Genomic DNA, 20,952 nt, shown 5'->3' on the forward strand with positions numbered 1-20,952 from the left:
GGGCTGATCTGGAGTCCGTTCGGGGCTATGGAGAGGGGAATCCATCGCTGTCATCATCATCAACCATCCTCCATCACCAATTTCATGATGCTCACCACCGTGCATGAGTAATTCCATCATAGGCTTGCTGGACAGTGATGGGTTGGATGAGATTTACCATGTAATCAAGTTAGTTTTGTTAGGGTTTGATCCCTAGTATCCACTATGTTCTGAGATTGATGTTGCTATGACTTTGCTATGCTTAATGCTTGTCACTAGGGCCCGAGTGCCATAATTTCATATTTGAACCTATTATGTTTTCATGAATATATGTGAGTTCTTGATCCTATCTTGCAAGTCTATAGTCACCTATTATGTGTTATGATCCAGCAACCCCGAAGTGACAACAATCGGGACCACTCTCAGTTATGAACATAGTTTGAGGAGTTCATGTATTCACTAAGTGTTAATGCTTTGGTCCGATACTCTATTAAAAGGAGGCCTTAATATCCCTTAGTTTCCAATAGGACCCTGCTGCCACGGGAGGGCAGGACAAAAGATGTCATGCAAGTTCTTTTCCATAAGCACGTATGACTATATTCGGAATACATGCCTACATTACATTGATGAACTGGAGCTAGTTCTGTGTCACTCCATGTTATAACTATTGCATGAGGAATCGCATCCAACATAATTATCCATCACTGATCCAATGCCTACGAGCTTTTCACATATTGATCTTTGCTTAGTTACTTTACTGTTGCCACTTTTACAATTACTACAAAACTGCTACTGTTACTTTTGCTACTGTTACCATTACTTCCATACTACCTTGCTACTAAATACTTTGCTGCAGATATTGAGTTATCCAGGTGTGGTTGAATTGACAACTCAATTGCTAATACTTGAGAATATTCTTTGGCTCCCCTTGTGTCAAATTGGGTTGAATACTCTACCCTCGAAAACTGTTGCAATCCCCTATACTTGTGGGTTATCAAGACTATTTTCTGGCGTTGTTGCCGAGGAGCATAGCTCTATTCTTTGAGTCACTTGGGATTTATATCTGCTGGTCACTATGAGGAACTTGAAATACGAAAGAACTAAGATTTTCCCCTCAACTACGTGGGGAGGTAAGGAACTGCCATCTAGCTCTGCACTTGATTCTCCTTCTGTTTTGAGTAAGCTTGCGACACCAAAACCTGCTTCTGCTATTAATTCTGATATGTCGCATGTTATTGATGATGCCACTTCTGCTATGCATGATACTTATGATGAAACTACTTCTATGCTTGATACTACTGTGTCATTAAATGAATTTCTTAATGAACAACTTGCTAGGGCTAGAGAGAATGAAACTATTGAAGCTAATAATACTGATGAAAGTGATGATGAAGATTCTCCCCCTACATATGAATTGCCTGTTGTGCCTGAGGGTTATGTTATGGATGAAGAAACTGCTAGAGATTTTCTTGCTTGCAATGATAGATCTGATCTTAAGAAGTTATTAGCTAAGCTTAAAGAAAAGTCTCTGAATGCTAGAATGAAATATGACCCTGCTTTTGCTACTTCACCTATCTATGTTACTGATAAGTATTATGATTTCTCTGTCGATCCTGAGATAATTACTTTGGTTGAATCTGATCCTTTTTATGGCTATGAATCTGAAACTGTTGTGGCATATCTTACTAAGTTAAATGATATAGCCACCCTATTCACTAATGATGAGAAAACTAGTTACTACTATATCCTTAAATTATTTCTGTTCTCATTAAAGGGTGATGCTAAAACTTGGTTTAATTCTCTTGATCCTGGTTGTGTGTGTAGTCCCAGGATATGATTTATTACTTGTCTGCTAAATATTTCCCCGCTCATAAGAAACAAGCTGCTTTAAGGGAAATATATAATTTTGTGCAAATTGAAGAAGAGAGTCTCCCACAAGCTTGGGGGAGGCTTCTCCGATTACTTAATGCTTTGCCTGATCATCCTCTTAAGAAAAATGAAATACTTGATATCTTTTATAATGGACTAACCGATGCTTCCAGAGACCACCTGGATAGTTGTGCTGGTTGTGTTTTCAGGGAAAGAACTGTTGATCAAGGTGAATTGCTATTGAATAATATGTTGACTAATGAAAACAATTGGACACTTCCTGAACCAACTCCTAAGCCAACTTCGAAGAAAAGAGGTGTTCTATTTCTCAGTCCTGAAGATATGCAAGAGGCAAAGAAGTCTATGAAAGAAAAAGGTATTAAAGCTGAAGATGTTAAGAATTTACCTCCTGTTGAAGAAATACATGGCCTTAATATACCACCTATTGAAGAAATACATGGTCTTGATAACCCGACACAGGTAGTAAAGGTAAATTCTCTCTATAGATATGATAAAGTTGAAATCCCATCTACTAAGTTTGCTTGCCAATGCTTGGATGAGTTTGATGACTTTATGGATAAACAAGAAAACTTCAATGCTTATGTTGGTAGACAATTGAAACAAAATGCTTATATGATTGGACACTTGAGTGATTATATGTCTAGAGTTAAAGGTGAACTTAAACTCATTACTGAACATGCTTCTATGGTTACCACTCAACTAGAACAAGTGCTTAAAGCTCAAAATGATTCGCTCAATGAATTAAATAATAAGAAAAATGATAATGCTGTTAGAGTTATGACTAGAGGGGTAAAATGACTCAGGAACCTTTGTATCCTGAGGGCCACCCCAAGAGAATTGAGCAAGATTCTCAGAGAAATAATGTTGATGCTCCTAGTCCTTCTAAGAAGAAGAAGAAAAATGATCGGACTTTGCATGCTTCTAGTGAACCTGTTGTAGACACACCTGAGAATCCCAATGATATTTCTATTTCTGATGCTGAAACACAATATGGTGATGAACATGAACCTAGTGATAATGTTAATGAAGATGTTCACGTTGATGCTCAACCTAGCAATAATAATGATCTAGAGATTGAACCTGTTGTTGATCTTGATAACCCACAATCAAAGAATCAACATTATGATGAGAGAGCCTTCGTTGCTAGGAAGCACGGTAAAGAAAGAGAACCATGGGTTCAGAAACCCATGCCTTTTCCTCCTAAAACATCCAAGAAAAAGGATGATGAGGATTTTGAGCGCTTTGCTGAAATGATTAGACCTATCTTTTTGCATATGCGTTTGACTGATATGCTTAAAGTGAATCCTTATGCTAAGTACATGAAAGATATTGTTACAAATAAAAGAAGGATACCGGAGGCTGAAATTTCCACCATGCTTGCTAATTATACTTTTAAGGGTGGAATACCTAAGAAACTAGGAGATCCAAGAGTACCAACTATACCATGCTCCATTAAAAGAAACTATGTTAAAACTGCTTTATGTGATCTTGGAGCCGGTGTTAGTGTTATGCCTCTCTCTTTATATCATAAACTTGAATTGAATAAGTTGACACCTACTGAAATATCTTTGCAAATGACTGATAAATCAAATGCTATACCTGTCGGTATTTGTGAAGATGTGCCTGTTGTGGTTGCAAATGTTACTATCTTAACGGAATTTGTTATTCTTGATATTCCCGAGGACAATAGTATGTCGATTATCCTTGGTAGACCCTTTTTGAATACTGCAGGGGCTGTTATTGATTGCAACAAAGGCAATTTCACTTTTCATGTTAATGGTAATGTGCATGCGGTACATTTTCCGAGGAAACAACCTCAAGTTCACAGTATCAATTCTATTGGAAAAATTTCATCGATTATTATTGGAGGTTTTGAATTTCCTCTTCCTACTGTCAAGTAGAAATATGATATTCTTATTGTTGGGGATGTACATATCCCCATTGAGGTAACCTGGTGCATTTCGAAATTTCTCCGGTTCCATGTGATTCGGAATGAGTTTGTTAACAAGACTTGATCAACCTTGTTAGTGGATTCCTTTTGATGAGCATGAGATGGATGAAGTTAGAAAGCACAACTCTCTGTACCCTCCTTGTACTTTCTGTCACTTAGATTAAATAAATAAAAAGTAGTATGTTCTGTCTGTTTTCTGATTTATCCGTGCAATAAAAAATACCCCAAAAATAAAAGTTCTCCACATGCCCTGAAAATGAAATATGATTTTTTCTAGATTATTTGAGAATATCTGGCACTGAGAACACACCAGAGGGGGCAAGCACCTGGCCACGAGGGTCCAGGGAGCGCCCACCCCCCTAGGGAGCCTCCCCCTGCCTCGTGGGCCCCTGGTGGCCCCCTCCACTTATTCCTGCACCCACACTCTTCTTCTTCCTCCCAAAAAAATCACTAACCAGCTCAAGCACGAGTTCTAGCTCATCTTGCTGCCATTTTCGATCTCCTTGCTCAAAGCTCCACTCACAAAACTGCTTTGGGGGATTGTTCTTTGGTATGTGACTCCTCCAATGGTCCAATTAGTTTTTGTTCTAGTACTTTATTCATTGAAAAAATTTACTGCCTAGGTGACCCTATTCTTGAGCTTGCATGTCAAATTTATTTGGTCCCAAGTAGTTCTAATGCATGATATAGTCTCTAGGCATTTGTGGGAGTAGTTGCTATCAATTTTGTTGATTTTGGTTCACTTTTATTTTGAGTTACTAAAATTTTTAGAAATTTTTCAGAGGAATAAATATGCTTAGGAAAATGTACCAAGGTGGTTCTTCAAGGAAGCAAGGACCCATGCCCGCAATATGTGAGCAGGACGATGAACTACCGAGGGAAGCTCAAGTGCGGCCTTGTGAATGGCCATCAGAGGAGTTTATGGTCCAAGCAGGCATTAAGGATGAATTTGACGCATATGTGCGTAATGCTGAACTCGAGGGCTTCATGCTAGATAAGTGCCCTCAGTATTACCGCTTAACTGATTCCTTTGTGAGAAGGTTTAAATTTACATCTTCACGCAATTCTCACAATGTCCTATTTGACCTTAATGATAAATCTTATACCATGGACTTAGAAGATTTTAATACTGCTTGTAAACTCCCGCAATGGGGTAGTGCTAGTGAACCTCACAAATCTGAATTTAAAATTTTTCTTGCTAGTATCACTGTGGGGGAATCTAGAGAAATAGGACAAGCTACCATAGGGAGCATTCATTTTCCTGCTATACATTATTTTTCTCTCTTTATAGGTAGATGCATAAATGGCAAGAACGAGGCATGTCACATGTGTGTTCTAGATCTTAGTGTTCTCAAGAGTGTTGTGCTAGGAGATAAACAATATAACTTGGTGGCCATTGTTGCATGTAGGTTGCATAATAATAGTTTAATTGGAGACTTGTTTGGGGGAATTTATGCAACCCATGTGGCTAATTTTCTTGAGACACCCATACTAGAAAATGATATGGAGTTGCCTCATGCTTATCTAGGTTATAATGTCATGGTTAGCCATCAGTTTCTAGAGAGGAATGAACAGTTCCTCCAGCACCGATTGGTATTATGAGTTTATGTGATATGATGTACCAAAGTTTGTTTGGAGTCCCAGATGAGATCACGAACATGACGAGGAGTCTCTAAATGGTCGAAACATAAAGATTCATATATTGGAAGGTTGCATTTGGACATCAGAATGGTTCCGAGTGGTTCGGGCATTTTTCCGGAGTACCGGGAGGTTACCGGAACCCCCCGGGAGAAATTATGGGCCTTATGGGCCATAAGAGGGAAGCACACCAGCCCTTGGTGCTCCCCCTATGGTCAGGAGGCCGAATTGGACTTGGGAAGGGGGCACCACCCCCTTTCCTTCTCCTACTCCTTTTCCTTCCCCTTTTCCCCCTCCGGTAGAAGGAAAAAAGGGTGGGGCCGAATCCTACTAGGACCGGAGACCTAATAGGACTCCCCTCTCCCTGGTGCGCCCCTTGTTGGCCGGCCTCCTCCTCCCCTCCTTTATATACGGGGGCAGGGGGCACCCCAAAGGCACAACAGACAATCTCTTAGCCGTGTGCGGTGCCCCCCTCCACAGTTTTATACCTCGGTCATATCGTCGTAGTTCTTAGCGAAGCCGTGCGCCGGTTACTTCATCATCACCATCACCATGCCGTCATGCTGACGGAACTCTTTCTCAGCCTCAGCTGGATCTAGAGTTCGAGGGACGTCACCGAGCTGAACGTGCGAAGATCGCGGAGGTGTCATGCATTTGGTACTTGATCGGTCGGATCGTGAAGACGTACGACTACATCAACCGCGTTGTCATAACGCTTCCGCTTTCGGTCAATGAGGGTACATGGACACACTCTCCCCTCTCGTTGCTATGCGCCACCTAGATAGATCTTGCATGATCGTAGGAATTTTTTTAAATTACTGTGTTCCCCAACAATATATTATATAGAGCTTCTGTACGTAACCGTATATTGTATCTGTGTACAAGTTGTACCCCTATATATATAAAGAGCCTAAGCCATATTGGGTGTCGTGCAGTTTCCCAGAATACTACGTTTTATAGCCTTTGGTAGTTCTTCGTAAGTCATCCTTTTATATCCGTTGATGTTGTGTTAAGCATAAAAATTAACTGCTGAGATTTAAAATCAGATTTGTATAACACATCATGAAGAAAAAAGGAAAAGATGAAATGGGAGCTCATGTCCCGGTCATCAAACGCAGCCGTCCGCGAGCCAGCAGTAGTCATCCAATGTCTGGATTCTAATGCATACTGGATTCTAATGCCTGCCGGATTGCCACCATTTTTCTGCCTCTCTTTTGGTTGGAAATCCCCACCGTGTAAAGCTGGAATACTATTTTGTGTGATAATTTGTGATTATATACCATAATATTGCACGACTTCCTTTTTTAACCAACTAAACAGAAAAAACATGTGCGAACTAACTACGTCATTTGTGTCCGGGTTGGACTGGAATATACCGAATAGGTTATAGCTAGCTTGATAGTTTATAAATACCCATGTAAACTTCGCTGACATAAATTGAGTGCAAATAGGTATGACCAAGCAGCGCTATCACACAACCTATACTTGCGGCAGCCACTGAACTAGGGCATGCATCAGCTCTGACATCCTCTGGCCGTGCCACGGGCGTCCTGCTCAAAATTTTCATACGTCGTCATCCATGGCGCCTGGGTTCTCAGCATTGAGAAGCCAACAAGATCGATCCCTCCAGCAGCCAGGTCAGATCCGATCCTCAATCGCGAGAGAGTCAAGCATGCGCTAGGAAGAAAAACTGCCATTGTCGTCCAATTATCCATCGACCGAAGCAACGACGCCGTGGCCGCCGATGCCTCCGTATTCTAGAATTGATTCTCCCCTATGTACTTCCACCGCTGTCACGTTCGTTGTGATTATCCTCGGTGTGCCATCACCTCTGTGTGCTGCCTGCTAGAATCTTCATGGAATCATGGGGGTACCTTTGCAAAACTCCCAATAGGTTTGGCCATGTGTGCAATGGTATTATTGCCCCTAACCAAACTGCCTTCATTAAAGGGAGATTTATTTTAGAATGCATTGTAGCTGCTCATGAAGTGGTGCATGCTGTAGCCACTAGAAAAATATCTGTTTTTTAAACTTGACTATGAGAAAGCTTATGACATGATTAGTTGAGAGTTCCTTCTCAAAATGCTTAGGAAAAGAGGTTTTGGGCCTAAGTGGATGCTTAAGATTGAATCTCTCCTTTACAATGGCTTTGTTGGAATCAGAATTAATGACACAAATAGTAACTATTTTATAGTTGGTGAAGGGGTTAGGCAGGGAGATCTTGCTTTCCCTCTCTTGTTTAACCTAGTAGCTGATGTATTCACTAGAATGCCGATTAAAGCTGCTGGTAATGATTTGATTGCTGGTGTGTTTCCTCCTTCAAACCCAGCTAGGGTTATTAGTATGCAATATGCAGATGATACCCTACTATTTTTAGATATGAATTTAGACCATGCCAAAAACTTGAAATGGCTCTTATCCTGTTTTGAACAACTTTCTGGTACGAGGATAAATTTTCATAAATGTGCCTATTAATATAGATAGAGATGAGGCTATTCCTTTTGCTAAAATTTTGGGATAAAAGATTAGCTCCTTCCCCATTAAATATTTGGGTGCACCTTTTCATCACAGTAAAATTAGGAGGGAGGACCTCTAGCCTACTGTGGACAAGATTATTAAGAGAGGTGCTGGGTGGAGAGGGAGACTCCTTTCCTTTGGCAAAAGGCTAATTCTAGTCCAGGCCTGTCTAGATAGCATCCCCACTTACCTCATGGGATTTATTCAATTCCCAAAGTGGGCGATTAAGCTTATTAATACTCAATTAGCAAACTATTTTTGGGATGACTATGATGGGCATCACAAATACCACTTAGCTGCCTCGGGCTCCCTCACCATCAAAAAGGAATTTGGGGGGTTTGGCATTACCGATGGGGGAGATATGAATTTGTGCTTATTAGCCTCCTGGGTGAACAAATTTTACAAAGCTGAAGGTAAAATCTGGAAGAACAATGTGGATTCCAAATATAACCTTGAGAGTAATAATATCTTTTCTTGTTCTACCTCGGGGGTCTCACCTTTCAGGAAGGGTGTGCTCTGAGCAGCTCAAGCTGCTAAAGTTGGGTTTTCTTGGAATATAGACGATGTTGACTACCCAATATTATATATATATATACACACACACACATACATACATATATACATAAACACTATTCTGATCACGGGATCAGAATAATATTCTAATCACAACCTGAACTTCCCGAGTAACGCGCCTGAACTTCCCTCTGTATAAACCCGGCCTTCGGGCTATCTTCTCAACCGTGGCTTCGCCCGCGAATTATTCCGGTCGGTAGTGTTGTCTGGGATGTGACTGTAATCCAAATACCCATACCTGCATCTAAATCCTCGTTTTGATTCGTAATTTTGCATTTTGGCGGATTCGCTCTCGGGGCGGATGAACTTGTGTCTGTTTACAAGTTTAATGCATTCACTCGATGTTCTCAAACCTCTAACATGATGGGAATTTGGTGTAGGTACAAGTTTCGTGGACAATTTGTCGTTAATTTCAACGTATTTGATTTCGGGTTCTGTGTTCTTCGTCCGCGGGAGTGGTTTCCGCGGCTTCTGTGGATTTCTTGTTTGTCTGTGAATATAGAGGGCGGATTTGCTTGCAGTAGTGAGATTGATCCTTCATACGTTGTTAATTTGGTCGGGCAGGCGCATACACCCTGAAATCGGGCGACTGGATCTCGTGTCTGCCCACGTTGGTTCGGTTCTTCAATGAGACAGCTTGGTGGCTTTATAGTTTTGATGTTAGGGCGGAGTAGATATCGTTCGAGGTCCCGGACTGAGAAGGTGTGGTCACCCAAGTGATTAAATCTAAAAACCAAATCCGATAGTTTGTATTTTTCCAATGATTCTACTGTTTGTCTTACACAGTTGGACTTCTGCACCTTTTGTGCTTGAACTTCCCTTGTTTTTATGCATGTTATTAAGGTGATGCTGCAATACGATCTGTTCAGTTGGTGTTGGGGATATAACTACTGAGTATAAACCGCCCAGGAGGGGCCGGGTTATGCTCATCCGTATTGAAGCCCATGAAGACAAGGAATATGGCGCTTTACTACAGAGACTTAGAGGCCCAGAGCCCAAGGGCGGATTAGGGCCCATAGACATAAACCGCCATGAGATATGTAAATTGTGTTGTAGATAGGAAAGGTAGAAACCGAGCCGGGCATGTGTATGAACCGGCTTCGGTATTCTGTAACCCACTGGGCGTCAACCTGTGTATATAAAGGGACGGCCCAGCGGCGGTTCAGGGACAAGAAAACAGCAACTCGAGAGATAGGTAAAGTGGATTCGCTCCCTGCTCATCGAGACCCCATCAATTCCACCACAACTGGATCGTAGGCTTTTACCTTCATCGCAAGGGGCCGAACCAGTATAAAACTCCCCGTGTCCTTTGTCCGCTTTAACCCTTTTAAGTTAATCTCGTTGCGATGTCTCCACGACTAAGTCCCCTTAGTAGGACATCTGACATGTTAATTCCACGACAGTTGGCGCCCACCGTGGGGCAATCGCACGATGGTTTCGAGTTCTTAAAGGGCAACTTTGAAGGACTCAAGGGATACGCAGTGGGCCAGATGACCAAGAGTCGTCGCGGCAAACTCTACATCGACAACGCGGGCTGGGGCCCCGAGGCCAGCTCAATCGAGTACGGGTACCGGGTCCCCTTTGGAGGAATTCACGTCTTCATTGGCAAGATCGGTGAACCGGGCCCTGAGCCGGACATCTGCACCAACCTCATCAAGATGGCTCAGCGTGCAAGCCCTGCCCGGGTTCAGCCTGCCATGAAGCATGCGTTCGTGGGATTCATCCATGGTGCGGAATCTGAACCGATGTTCGACGGTTAGACGGTCGTTTACTCTGATGGAGAATCATCCACCGGCGAGACCGAGTCGCTTTACCAGCTACAAGATGGTCGGTTCGGGGGCTGTTCCGATGGCGACAGTATTCCGGACCTCCTTGAACCGCCAAACCGGGTTGCGATCTTCATGGCTGGTATGCAGCCCACATTGCAATCTTCAATTTGCAGCAGCGATGTCTTCCGGATCGGCAGCCAGGGCAGGAGGCCCCGCGTGCCGGCTGGCTCAAGTTCTGTCCGGTTTATTGGACGCCTGGACGACATTGTTGACCACAGCAGTTACCCCGGAGACTCAAGATCGGCATAATGCGGAGATCACAAAGCTGCGGGATATGATAACTCAGGCCAAGGAGGACTTGGCGGCTGAGGAAACCAGGATGGCTGATGAACGGGCCGCTTTAGATGCCTAGTCACACCGGATTCAGGCAAAAAATTACTGGCTCATGCTGGATCGGAAAGCTTCGAACGACTTGTTGAGGAGGAGGCATCGGTCTCGTCTACCGCCGGTTTATGAAGCAATGAATCTCTTCAACATGCCAGGAGCAGGACCTAGTAATCCGGCAGCGGTAAACCGGACCGAAGCACCTGGGATAGGAGCACCGGATTAGCCACGGGTGACAGACCCACCTCGACGAACGGATAACCCGCCGCAATACATGCCGACCCTGCCGGGTCACTTCTCCACCCCTTTGGGTAACATGATTGATGCGGCGTCTCGATTGGCAGCTATTCCAATAAAGGGCGAGTCTCCCGCGGCGGTTGAGACGCGATGGGCCAAGGATCTCCTTCAAACTGCTTTGATACAGCAGCAGGCCTATTCATATAGCCGAGACATAATCCATTCAACCCCACGCCCGAGCAGGAGTTACAACAGGCACATTGATGAACCGGCTGTGTCAAGCAGTGCGCGGAACCGTGACGCCCCTCGAGGGCCTAATCCGGCGCACAGTGGTGCAAACGCTCAGGATGTGGTGGATAATGGTAGAGCGCGTCGGGAGGCAGAGTTAGCAGCGCAGTACGCAAATCATCAGCCTACTCCAGTTCGACCGACGACGTCAGTGGAACGAGGACTTGCTTTCAGCTCTTGGGGGGTGCCGTGTCTCACCCCGGCTCTACGCAATGTGCGGTTACCCAAGGATTTCAAGGGCCCGCGTAAGGTACCTAATTACGCCGCCGATTTACCCCCCGAGTCATGGGTTGAGAGTTATGAGATGGCAATGGAGATACTGGATGTGGACGAAGCGGCATGCGCGAAGTACTTCACCATGATGTTGGATGGAATGACTTGCACTTGGTTAAAGAGTCTGCCCGTTAATTCCGTCGGTTCATGGGACGAGTTGAAGGCCCGGTTTATAGCAAACTTCAAAGACACGTGCAAGCAACCCATGTCAATTGTGGATCTGGCCGCTTGTGTCCAAGGAGAAGGCGAGTCAACAACTCATTGGGTGCGCCGGGTTTCGGAAATCCTGCATTCGTCGGACCGCATCAATGCTGATTCAACAATCATAACATTGGAGGGCAATTGCCGGTATAAGCCGCTGAAATTGAAGTTGGGACGGCTCAAGCGTCACTGCAATGACATGGGTACACTCATGGCAGCTTTGGTTAAGTATGCCGACTCTGATAGTACCAAGGATCCCGAGTCTGACGATGAGAAGCCGGAGAAGGGAAAGAAGAACGTCGGTGCGAAAGGACAACGGCATAACCAGGCAAGCCATGGGAATAATGGTAAGCGTAAAGCGGACAACAATTCCAATTTTGTGGCTAACACCAATGTACAGGGTAATAATCAGTGTCGTAACGGTAAACCGCCCCCGCGGAGTGGAGGATCAGGTATGATCTGGAGCGCCTGTTAAACTAGCCCTGCCCAAAGCACGGGACGCAAGAGAAGGCAGCTATGCACCTATGGAAGGATCTCTTCCGGTATGATCATGGACCGTCCGGCGGTTCAGGACCCGGGTTTCACGGGCCGGGTTATGATGGAGGTAACTCCGGTTCAGGTTTTCAAGGTAATCAAGGTGGACAGGGCAATCAAGGCAATCAAGGCAACCAAGGTGGTTATAATCAACAGGGGAATCAGCAACAGCAACAGTCGGGTTATCAGAGTAACCCGAAGTAGTTAAATGGTGGACAATATCATGTCTTCACTACTAGCCCGTGCAAGCGCGATCAGAAGCTTCATAAGAGGGCAGTAAACTCCGTTGAACCGGCAGTGCCCCGTTATTTGCGCTGGTCTGAACAGCCTATTGTATGGAGTCGAGAAGATCATCCGCCCCGGGTTGATAATCTGGGTCATCAGGCGTTGGTGGTAGCACCGCAGGTTGGAGGTTATAAGTTTACCAAGGTGCTCATGGATGGAGGGAGCAGTATCAACATCTTGTATTATGAAACCTTCCGGCGTATGGGGTTAACGGATAAGAATCTTAAACCATCGAACACCATTTTTCACGGTGTGGTGCCTGGTAAATCGGCCTACCCAGTCGGTAAGATAGCTCTGGAGGTTACTTTTGGAGATGATCATGATTCAAGGTCAGAGATATTGACTTTTGAAGTGGTAAAAATCAGAAGTCTGTACCATGCCCTGTTTGGACGGCCGGCTTATGCTAAGTTCATGGCAAGGCCATGTTATGTTTATCTGCAGCTCAAGATGCCGGGTCATAAGGGGACCATCACGGTTCATGGCAGCCGCAAGATTGCTTTGGAGTGTGAGGAAGGTGATGCGGCTTATGCTGAGTCAGTTTGTGCAACAGATATGACTTGTCTGAAGAAACCCACTACAGAGCATGATCTGGCTTTGAAGCTTAAATCGGCTGATGAGACTAAGTTGGTTGATTTTGTTCCTGGTAATTCATCCAAGCAGTTTAGCATCAGCGTTAACTTGGATCCGAAATAGGAAAGCACGCTCATCGAGTTCATCTGTGAGAACCGGGACATCTTTGCATGGAAACCTTCTGACATGCCAGGTGTACCTAGGGAACTCATTGAGCACACTCTTAATATTGATCCCAAGTTTAAACCGGTCAAGCAGTTTCTTCGCCGCTTCAATGAAGAGAGACGCAAGGCCATTGGTGAGGAGGTAGCCCGGCTCTTGGCAGCAGGGTTTATTGTGGAGGTTTTTCACCCTGAGTGGTTGGCTAACCCGGTGCTGGTACTTAAGAAGAATGGCACTTGGCACATGTGTGTGGATTACAACGATTTAAACAAGGCTTGTCCAGCTGATTCCTTTGCCCTCCCCCATATTGATCAGATCATTGATGCTACGGTGGGTTGTGAGCGGTTGAGTTTTCTGGATGCTTATTCGGGTTATCATCAAATCAAAATGGCAGTTAAGGACCAGGAGAAGACGGCTTTTATAACTCCCTTTGGAGCCTTCTGCTATGTATCTATGCCTTTTGGGCTCAAGAGTGCCCAGGCGACTTATCAGCGGTGTGTGCAGAATTGCCTTCATAATCAAATTGGACGCAATGTTCATGCTTATGTGGACGATATCATGGTGAAGTCCAGGAAAGCAGAAACACTAATAACTGATATGTAGGAAACTTTTGATAATCTAAAGGTTTACAAGATGATGCTTAACCCAGCTAAGTGTGTTTTTGGTGTACCAGTAGGCAAGCTCCTGGGTTTTCTTGTGTCTAACAGGGGCATTGAAGCTAATCTGGAAAAGATCAAGGCTATTACGTCCCTGGCTAAACCAACGTGTATCAATGACGTTCAACGACTGGCGGGTCGTATTGCAACACTAAGCCGGTTTATTAGCAGGTTGGGGGAGAAGGCGATCCCTCTATACCAGATGATGAAGAAGACTGATAACTTTGTCTGGAGTGATGCCGCTAACACGGCGTTTGAGGATCTGAAGAAGCAGTTGGCTGAACCGCATGTTCTTGCTTCCCCCATTGATAAAGAACCATTGCTGTTATATGTGGCTGCTAACGCCCGGGCTGTCAGCATGGCTATTATGGTGGAGTGCAAAGAGGCTGGTAAGGAGTACCCGGTTCAACGGCCGGTTTATTATATTAGTGAGGTACTGATCGAGTCCAAACAGATATATCCACATTGGCAGAAGCTGGTGTGTGGAGTGTTTATGGCGAGTCGGAAGCTTAAGCAATACTTTCAGGGCCATCCCATTACTGTGGCCAGTTCCGCTCCATTGGGAGATATCATTCAGAACAGGGAAGCGACTGGCCGGGTTGCTAAGTGGGCTATTGAGGTTGGACCTCACGGGTTAAAATATATGCCTCACACTGCCATCAAGTCCTAACGCTCGTGGATTTCATCAACGATTGGACAGAGTTGCAGGCACCGGAGGATAAACCGGATAACACATACTGGACTATTCACTTCGATGGATCCAGACAATTGGAGGGCTCGGGGGCTGGAGTGGTTCTTACTTCCCCTCGAGGTGACAAATTTTGTTATGTTCTCCGCTTAATGTTTCCCTGTACTAACAATGCAGCTGAGTATGAGGCCTTGCTCCATGGTCTTCGGATGGCTAAAAGAGATGAACTTAATCCGGGTACGTTGCTTTGGCGACTCCGTACGTGGGATTCCAAGGATCCGCTTATGGCGGATTTGTTGGGGAACGTAGTAATTTAAAAAAATTTCTACGCACACGCAAGATCATGGTGATGCATAGGAACGAGAGGGGAGAGTGTTGTCCACGTACCCTCGTAGACCGAAAGCGGAAGCGTTAGAACAACGCGGTTGATGTAGTCGTACGTCTTCACGGCCCGACCGATCAAGCACCGAAACTATGGCACCTACGAGTTCTAGCACACGTTCAACTCAATGACGTCCCTCGAGCTTTGATCCAGCCGAGTGTCGAGGGAGAGTTCCGTCACCACGACGGCGTGGTGACGATCTTGATGTTCTACCATCGCAGGGCTTCGCCTAAGCACCGCTACAATATTATCGAGGAGGACTATGGTGGAGGGGGGCACGGCACACGGCTAAGAGATCAAGAGATCAATTGTCGTGTCTAGAGGTGCCCCCCTGCCCCCGTATATAAAGGAGCAAGGGGGGAGGCGGCCGGCCAAGGAGGAGGGCGCGCCAAGGGGGGAGTCCTACTCCCACCGGGAGTAGGACTCCTCCTTTCCTTGTTGGAGTAGAAGAAGGGAAGGGAAAAGGAGAAGGAAGGAAGGGGGCGCCCCCTCCCTAGTCCAATTCGGACTAATCCATGGGGAGGGGTGCGGCCACCCTTTGGGGCCTTTCTCTCCTTTCCTGTATGGCCCATTAAGGCCCAATACGAATTCCCGTAACTCTCCGGTACTTCGAAAATACCCGAATCACTCGGAACCGTTCTGATGTCCAAATATAGTCGTCCAATATATTGATCTTTACGTCTCGATCATTTCGAGACTCCTCGTCATGTCCCCGATCTCATCCGGGACTCCGAACTCCTTCGGTACATCAAAACGCATAAACTCATAATATAACTGTCATCGAACTTTAAGCGTGCGGACCCTACGGGTTTGAGAACTATGTAGACATGACCGAGACACGTCTCCGGTCAATAATCAAGAGCGGAACCTGGATGCTCATATTGGTTCCCACATATTCTACGAAGATCTTTATCGGTCAAACCACATAACAACATACGTTGTTCCCTTTGTCATCGGTATGTTACTTGCCCGAGATTCGATCGTCGGTATCTCAATACCTAGTTCAATATCGTTACCGGCAAGTCTCTTTACTCGTTCTGTAATACATCATCCTGTAACTAACTCATTAGTTACAATGCTTGCAAGGCTTATAGTGATGTGCATTACTGAATGGGCCCACAGATACCTCTCCGACAATCGGAGTGACAAATCCTAATCTCGAAATACGCCAACTCAACATGTACCTTTGGAGACACCTGTAAAGCTCCTTTATAATCACCCAGTTCCGTTGTGACGTTTGGTAGCACACAAAGTGTTCCCCCGGTAAATGGGAGTTGCATATTCTCATAGTCATAGGAACATGTATAAGTCATGAAGAAAGCAATAGCAACATACTAAACGATCAAGTGCTAAGCTACGGAAATGGGTCAAGTCAATCACATCATTCTCCTAATGATGTGATCCCGTTAATCAAATGACAACTCATGTCTATGGCTTGGAAACATAACCATCTTTGATCAACGAGCTAGTCTAGTAGAGGCATACTAGTGACACTATGTTTGTCTATGTATTCAGACATGTATTATGTTTCCGGTTAATACAATTCTAGCATGAATAATAAACATTTATCATGAAATAAGGAAATAAATAATAACTTTATTATTGCCTCTAGGGCATATTTCCTTCAGTCTCCCACTTGCACTAGAGTCAATAATCTAGTTCACATCACCATGTGATTTAACACCAATATTCACATTTGTATGTGATTAACACTCATAGTTCACATCTTCATGTGACCAACACCCGAAGGGTTTGCTAGAGTCGATAATCTAGTTCACATCGCTATGTGATTAACACCCAAAGAGTACTAAGGTATGATCATGTTTTGCTCGTGAGAGAAGTTTAGTCAACGGGTCTGTCACATTCAGAGCCGTATGTATTTTGCAAATATTCTATGTCTACAATGCTCTGCATGGAGCTACTCTATATAATTACTCCCACTGTCAATATGTGTCCATATTGAGACTTAGAGTCATCTGGATCGGTGTAAAAGCTTGCACCAATGTTACTCTTTACGACGGGCTCTTTTATCACCCTCCATAATCGAGAAATATTTCCTTAGTCCTCACTAAGGATATTCTTGACTGCTGTCCTAGATCAAAATTGTACTCCCTTGCCAAAAATCAGAGCAAGGTATACAATAGGTCTAGTACACAGCATAGCATACTTTATAGAACCTATGACTGAGGCATAGGGAATGACTTTTTATTCTTTTTCTATTTTCTGCCTTGGTCGGGTTTTGAGTGTTACTCAACTTCACACCTTGCAACACATGCAAGAACTCCTTCTTTGACTGTTCCATTTTGAACTACTTCAAAATCTTATCAAGGTATGTGCTCATTGAAAAATCTTATCAAGCGTCTTGATCTATCTCTATAGATCTTGATGCTCAATGTGTAAGCAGCTTCACCGAGGTCTTTCTTTGAAAAACTCTTATTCAAGTAACCTTTTATGCTATCCAGAATTTCTATATCATTTCCAATCAACAATATGTCATCTACATATAGTTTTAGAAATGCTACAGAGCTCCCACTCACTTTCTTGTAAATACAGGCTTCTCCAAAAGTATGTATAAAACTATATGCTTCGATCAACTCATAAAAGCGTATATTCCAACTCCGAGATGTTTGCACCAGTCCATAGATGGATCGCTGGAGCTTGCACATTTTGTTAGCACCTTTAGGATTGACAAAACCTTTTGGTTGCATCATATACAAGTCTTGTTTAATAAATCCATTAAGGAATGCAGTTTTGACATCCATTTGCCAGATTTCATAAAATGTGGCAATTGCTAACATGATTCGGACAGACTTAAGCATCGATACGAGTGAGAAAATCTCATCGTATTCAAAACCTTGAACTTGTCAAAAAACCTTTTGCGACAAGTCAAGCTTTGTAGATAGTAACACTACTTATCAGCGTCTGTCTTCCTCTTGAAGATCCATTTATACAATATGGCTTGCCGATCATCGGGCAACTCCACCAAAGTCCACACTTTGTTCTCATACATGGATCCTATCTCAGATTTCATGGACTCAAGCCATTTCGCGGAATCTGGGCTCATCATCGCTTCCTCATAGTTCGTAGGTTCATCATGGTCTAGTTACATGACTTCTAGAATAGGATTACCGTACCACTTTGGTGCGGACCGTACTCTGGAAGACCTACGAGGTTATGTAGTAACTTGATTTGAAGTTTCATGATCATCATCATTAGCTTCCTCACGAATTGGTGTAGGCATCACTGGAACTAATTTCAGTGATTGAACTATTTTCCAATAAGGGAGCAAGTATAGTTACCTCATCAGGTTCTACTTTCCTCCCACTCACTTCTTTCGAGAGAAACTCCTTCTCTAGAAAAGATCCATTCTTAGCAACAAATGTTTTACCTCTGGATCTGTGATAGAAGGTGTACCCAACAGTTTCCTTTGGGTATTCTATGAAGACACATTTCTTCAATTTGGGTTCGAGCGTATCTGGTTGAATCTTTTTCACATAAGCATCGCAACTCCAAACTTTAAGAAACCACAGCTTAGGTTTATAGCTAAACCATAGATCATACGATGTCGTCTCAATGGATTTAGATGGTGCCCTATTTTAACGTGAATGCAGCTATCTCTAATGCATAACCCCAAAACGATATTGGAAAATTGGTAAGAGACATCATTGATCGCACCATATCAAATAAAGTGTGGTTATGATGTTCGGACACACCGTTACGCTGTGGTGTTCCTAGGTGGCATAAGTTTCTGAAACTATTCCACATTATTTTAACTGAAGGCCAAACTCGTAACTCAAATATTCATCTCCACGATCAGATCATAGAAACTTTATTTTCTTGTTACGATTATTTTCCACTTCACTCTGAAATTCTTTGAACCTTTCAACTGTTTCAGACTTATGTTTCATCAAGTAGATATACCCATATCTGCTCAAATCATCCGTGAAGGTCAGAAAATAATGATACTTGCCACGAGCATCAACACTCATTGGATCGCATACATCGGTATGTATTATTTCCAATAAATTAGTAGCTCGTTCCATTGTTCCGAAGAACTGAGTTTTAGTCATCTTGCCCAAAAGGCATGGTTCGCAAGCATCAAATGATTCATAATCAAGTGATTCCAAAAACCCATCAACATGGAGTTTCTTCATGCGCTTTACACCGATATGACCCAAACGGCAGTGCCACAAATAAGTTGCACTATCATTATCAACTTTGCATCTTTTGGCATCAATATTATGAACATGTGTATCACTACGATCGAGATCCAACAAACTATTTTCATTGGGTGTATGACCATCGAAGGCTTTATTCATGTAAACAGAATAACAAATATTCTTTGACTTTAAATGAATAAAAGTATTGTAATAAACATGATCAAATCATACTCATGCTCAATGCAAACGCCAAATAAAATTTATTTAGGTTTAACACTAATCCTGAAAGTATAAGGAGTGTGCGATGATGATCATATCAATCTTGGAACCACTTCCAACATACATCGTCACTTCACCCTCAACTAGTCTCTGTTTATTCTGTATCTCCTGTTTTGAGTTACTAATTTTTAGCAACCGAACAAGTATCAAATACCCAGGGGCTAATATAAATGCTAGTAAGGTACACATCAGTAACCTATATATCAAATATACCCTTGTTCACTTTGCCATCCTTCTTATCCTCCAAATATTCATGGTATTTCCGCTTCGAGTGACCATTTCCTTTTGCAGTAGAAGCACTCAGTTTCAGGATTTAGTCTAGCTTTGGGATTCTTCACGGAAGTGACAACTTGCTTGCCATTCTACTTGAAGTTCCCTTAATTTCCCTTTGCCCTTTTCTTGAAACTAGTGGTCTTGTCAATCATCAACACTTGATGCTCTTTCTTGATTTCTACCTTCGTCGATTTCAACATCACGAAGAGCTCGGGAATCGTTTTCGTCATCCCTTGCATACTATAGTTCATCACGAAGTTCTAGCAACTTGGTTATGGCGACTAGAGAAATCTGTCAATCACTATCTTATCTGGAAGATTAACTCCCACTTGATTCAAGCGATTGTAGTACCCAGACAATCTGAGCACATGCTCACTGCTTGAGCTATTCTCCTCCATCTTTTAGCTATAGAACTTGTTGGAGACTTCATATCTCTCAACTCGGGTATTTGCTTGAAATATTAACTTCAACTTCTGGAACATCTCATAAGGTCCATGACGTTCAAAACATCTTTGAAGTCCCGATTCTAAGCCGTTAAGCATGGTGCACTAAACTATCAAGTAGTCATCATACTGAGCTAGCCAAACGTTCATAACATTTGCATCTGCTCCTGCAATAGGTCTGTCACCTAGCGGTGCATCAATGACATAATTCTTCTGTGCAGCAATGAGGATAAACCTCATATCACGGACCCAGTCCGCATCATTGCTACTATCATTTTTCAACACAGTTTTCTCTAGGAACATATCAAAATAAACATATGAAAGCAACAATGCAAGCTATTGATCTACAACATAATTTGCAAAATACTACCAGGACTAAGTTCATGATAAATTTAAGTTCAATTAATCATATTATTTAAGAACTCCCACTTAGACATCCCTCTAATCATCTAAGTGATCACGTGATCCAAATCAACTAAACCATGTCCGATCATCACGTGAGATGGAGTAGTTTTCAATGGTGAACATCACTATGTTTATCATATCTACTATATGATTCACGCTCGACCTTTCAGTCTCAGTGTTCCGAGGCTATATCTGTATATGCTAGGCTCGTCAAGTTTAACCTGAGTATTCCGCGTGTGCAACTGTTTTGCACCCGTTGTATTTGAACGTAGAGCCTATCACACCCGATCATCACGTGGTGTCTCAGCACGAAGAACTTTCGCAACGGTGCATACTCAGGGAGAACACTTATACCTTGAAATTTAGTGAGAGATCATCTTATAAAGCTACCACCGAACTAAGCAAAATAAGATGT

This window comes from Triticum aestivum, chromosome 3B (genome assembly GCF_018294505.1).
Source record: "Triticum aestivum cultivar Chinese Spring chromosome 3B, IWGSC CS RefSeq v2.1, whole genome shotgun sequence".
Classification (NCBI taxonomy): domain Eukaryota; kingdom Viridiplantae; phylum Streptophyta; class Magnoliopsida; order Poales; family Poaceae; genus Triticum; species Triticum aestivum.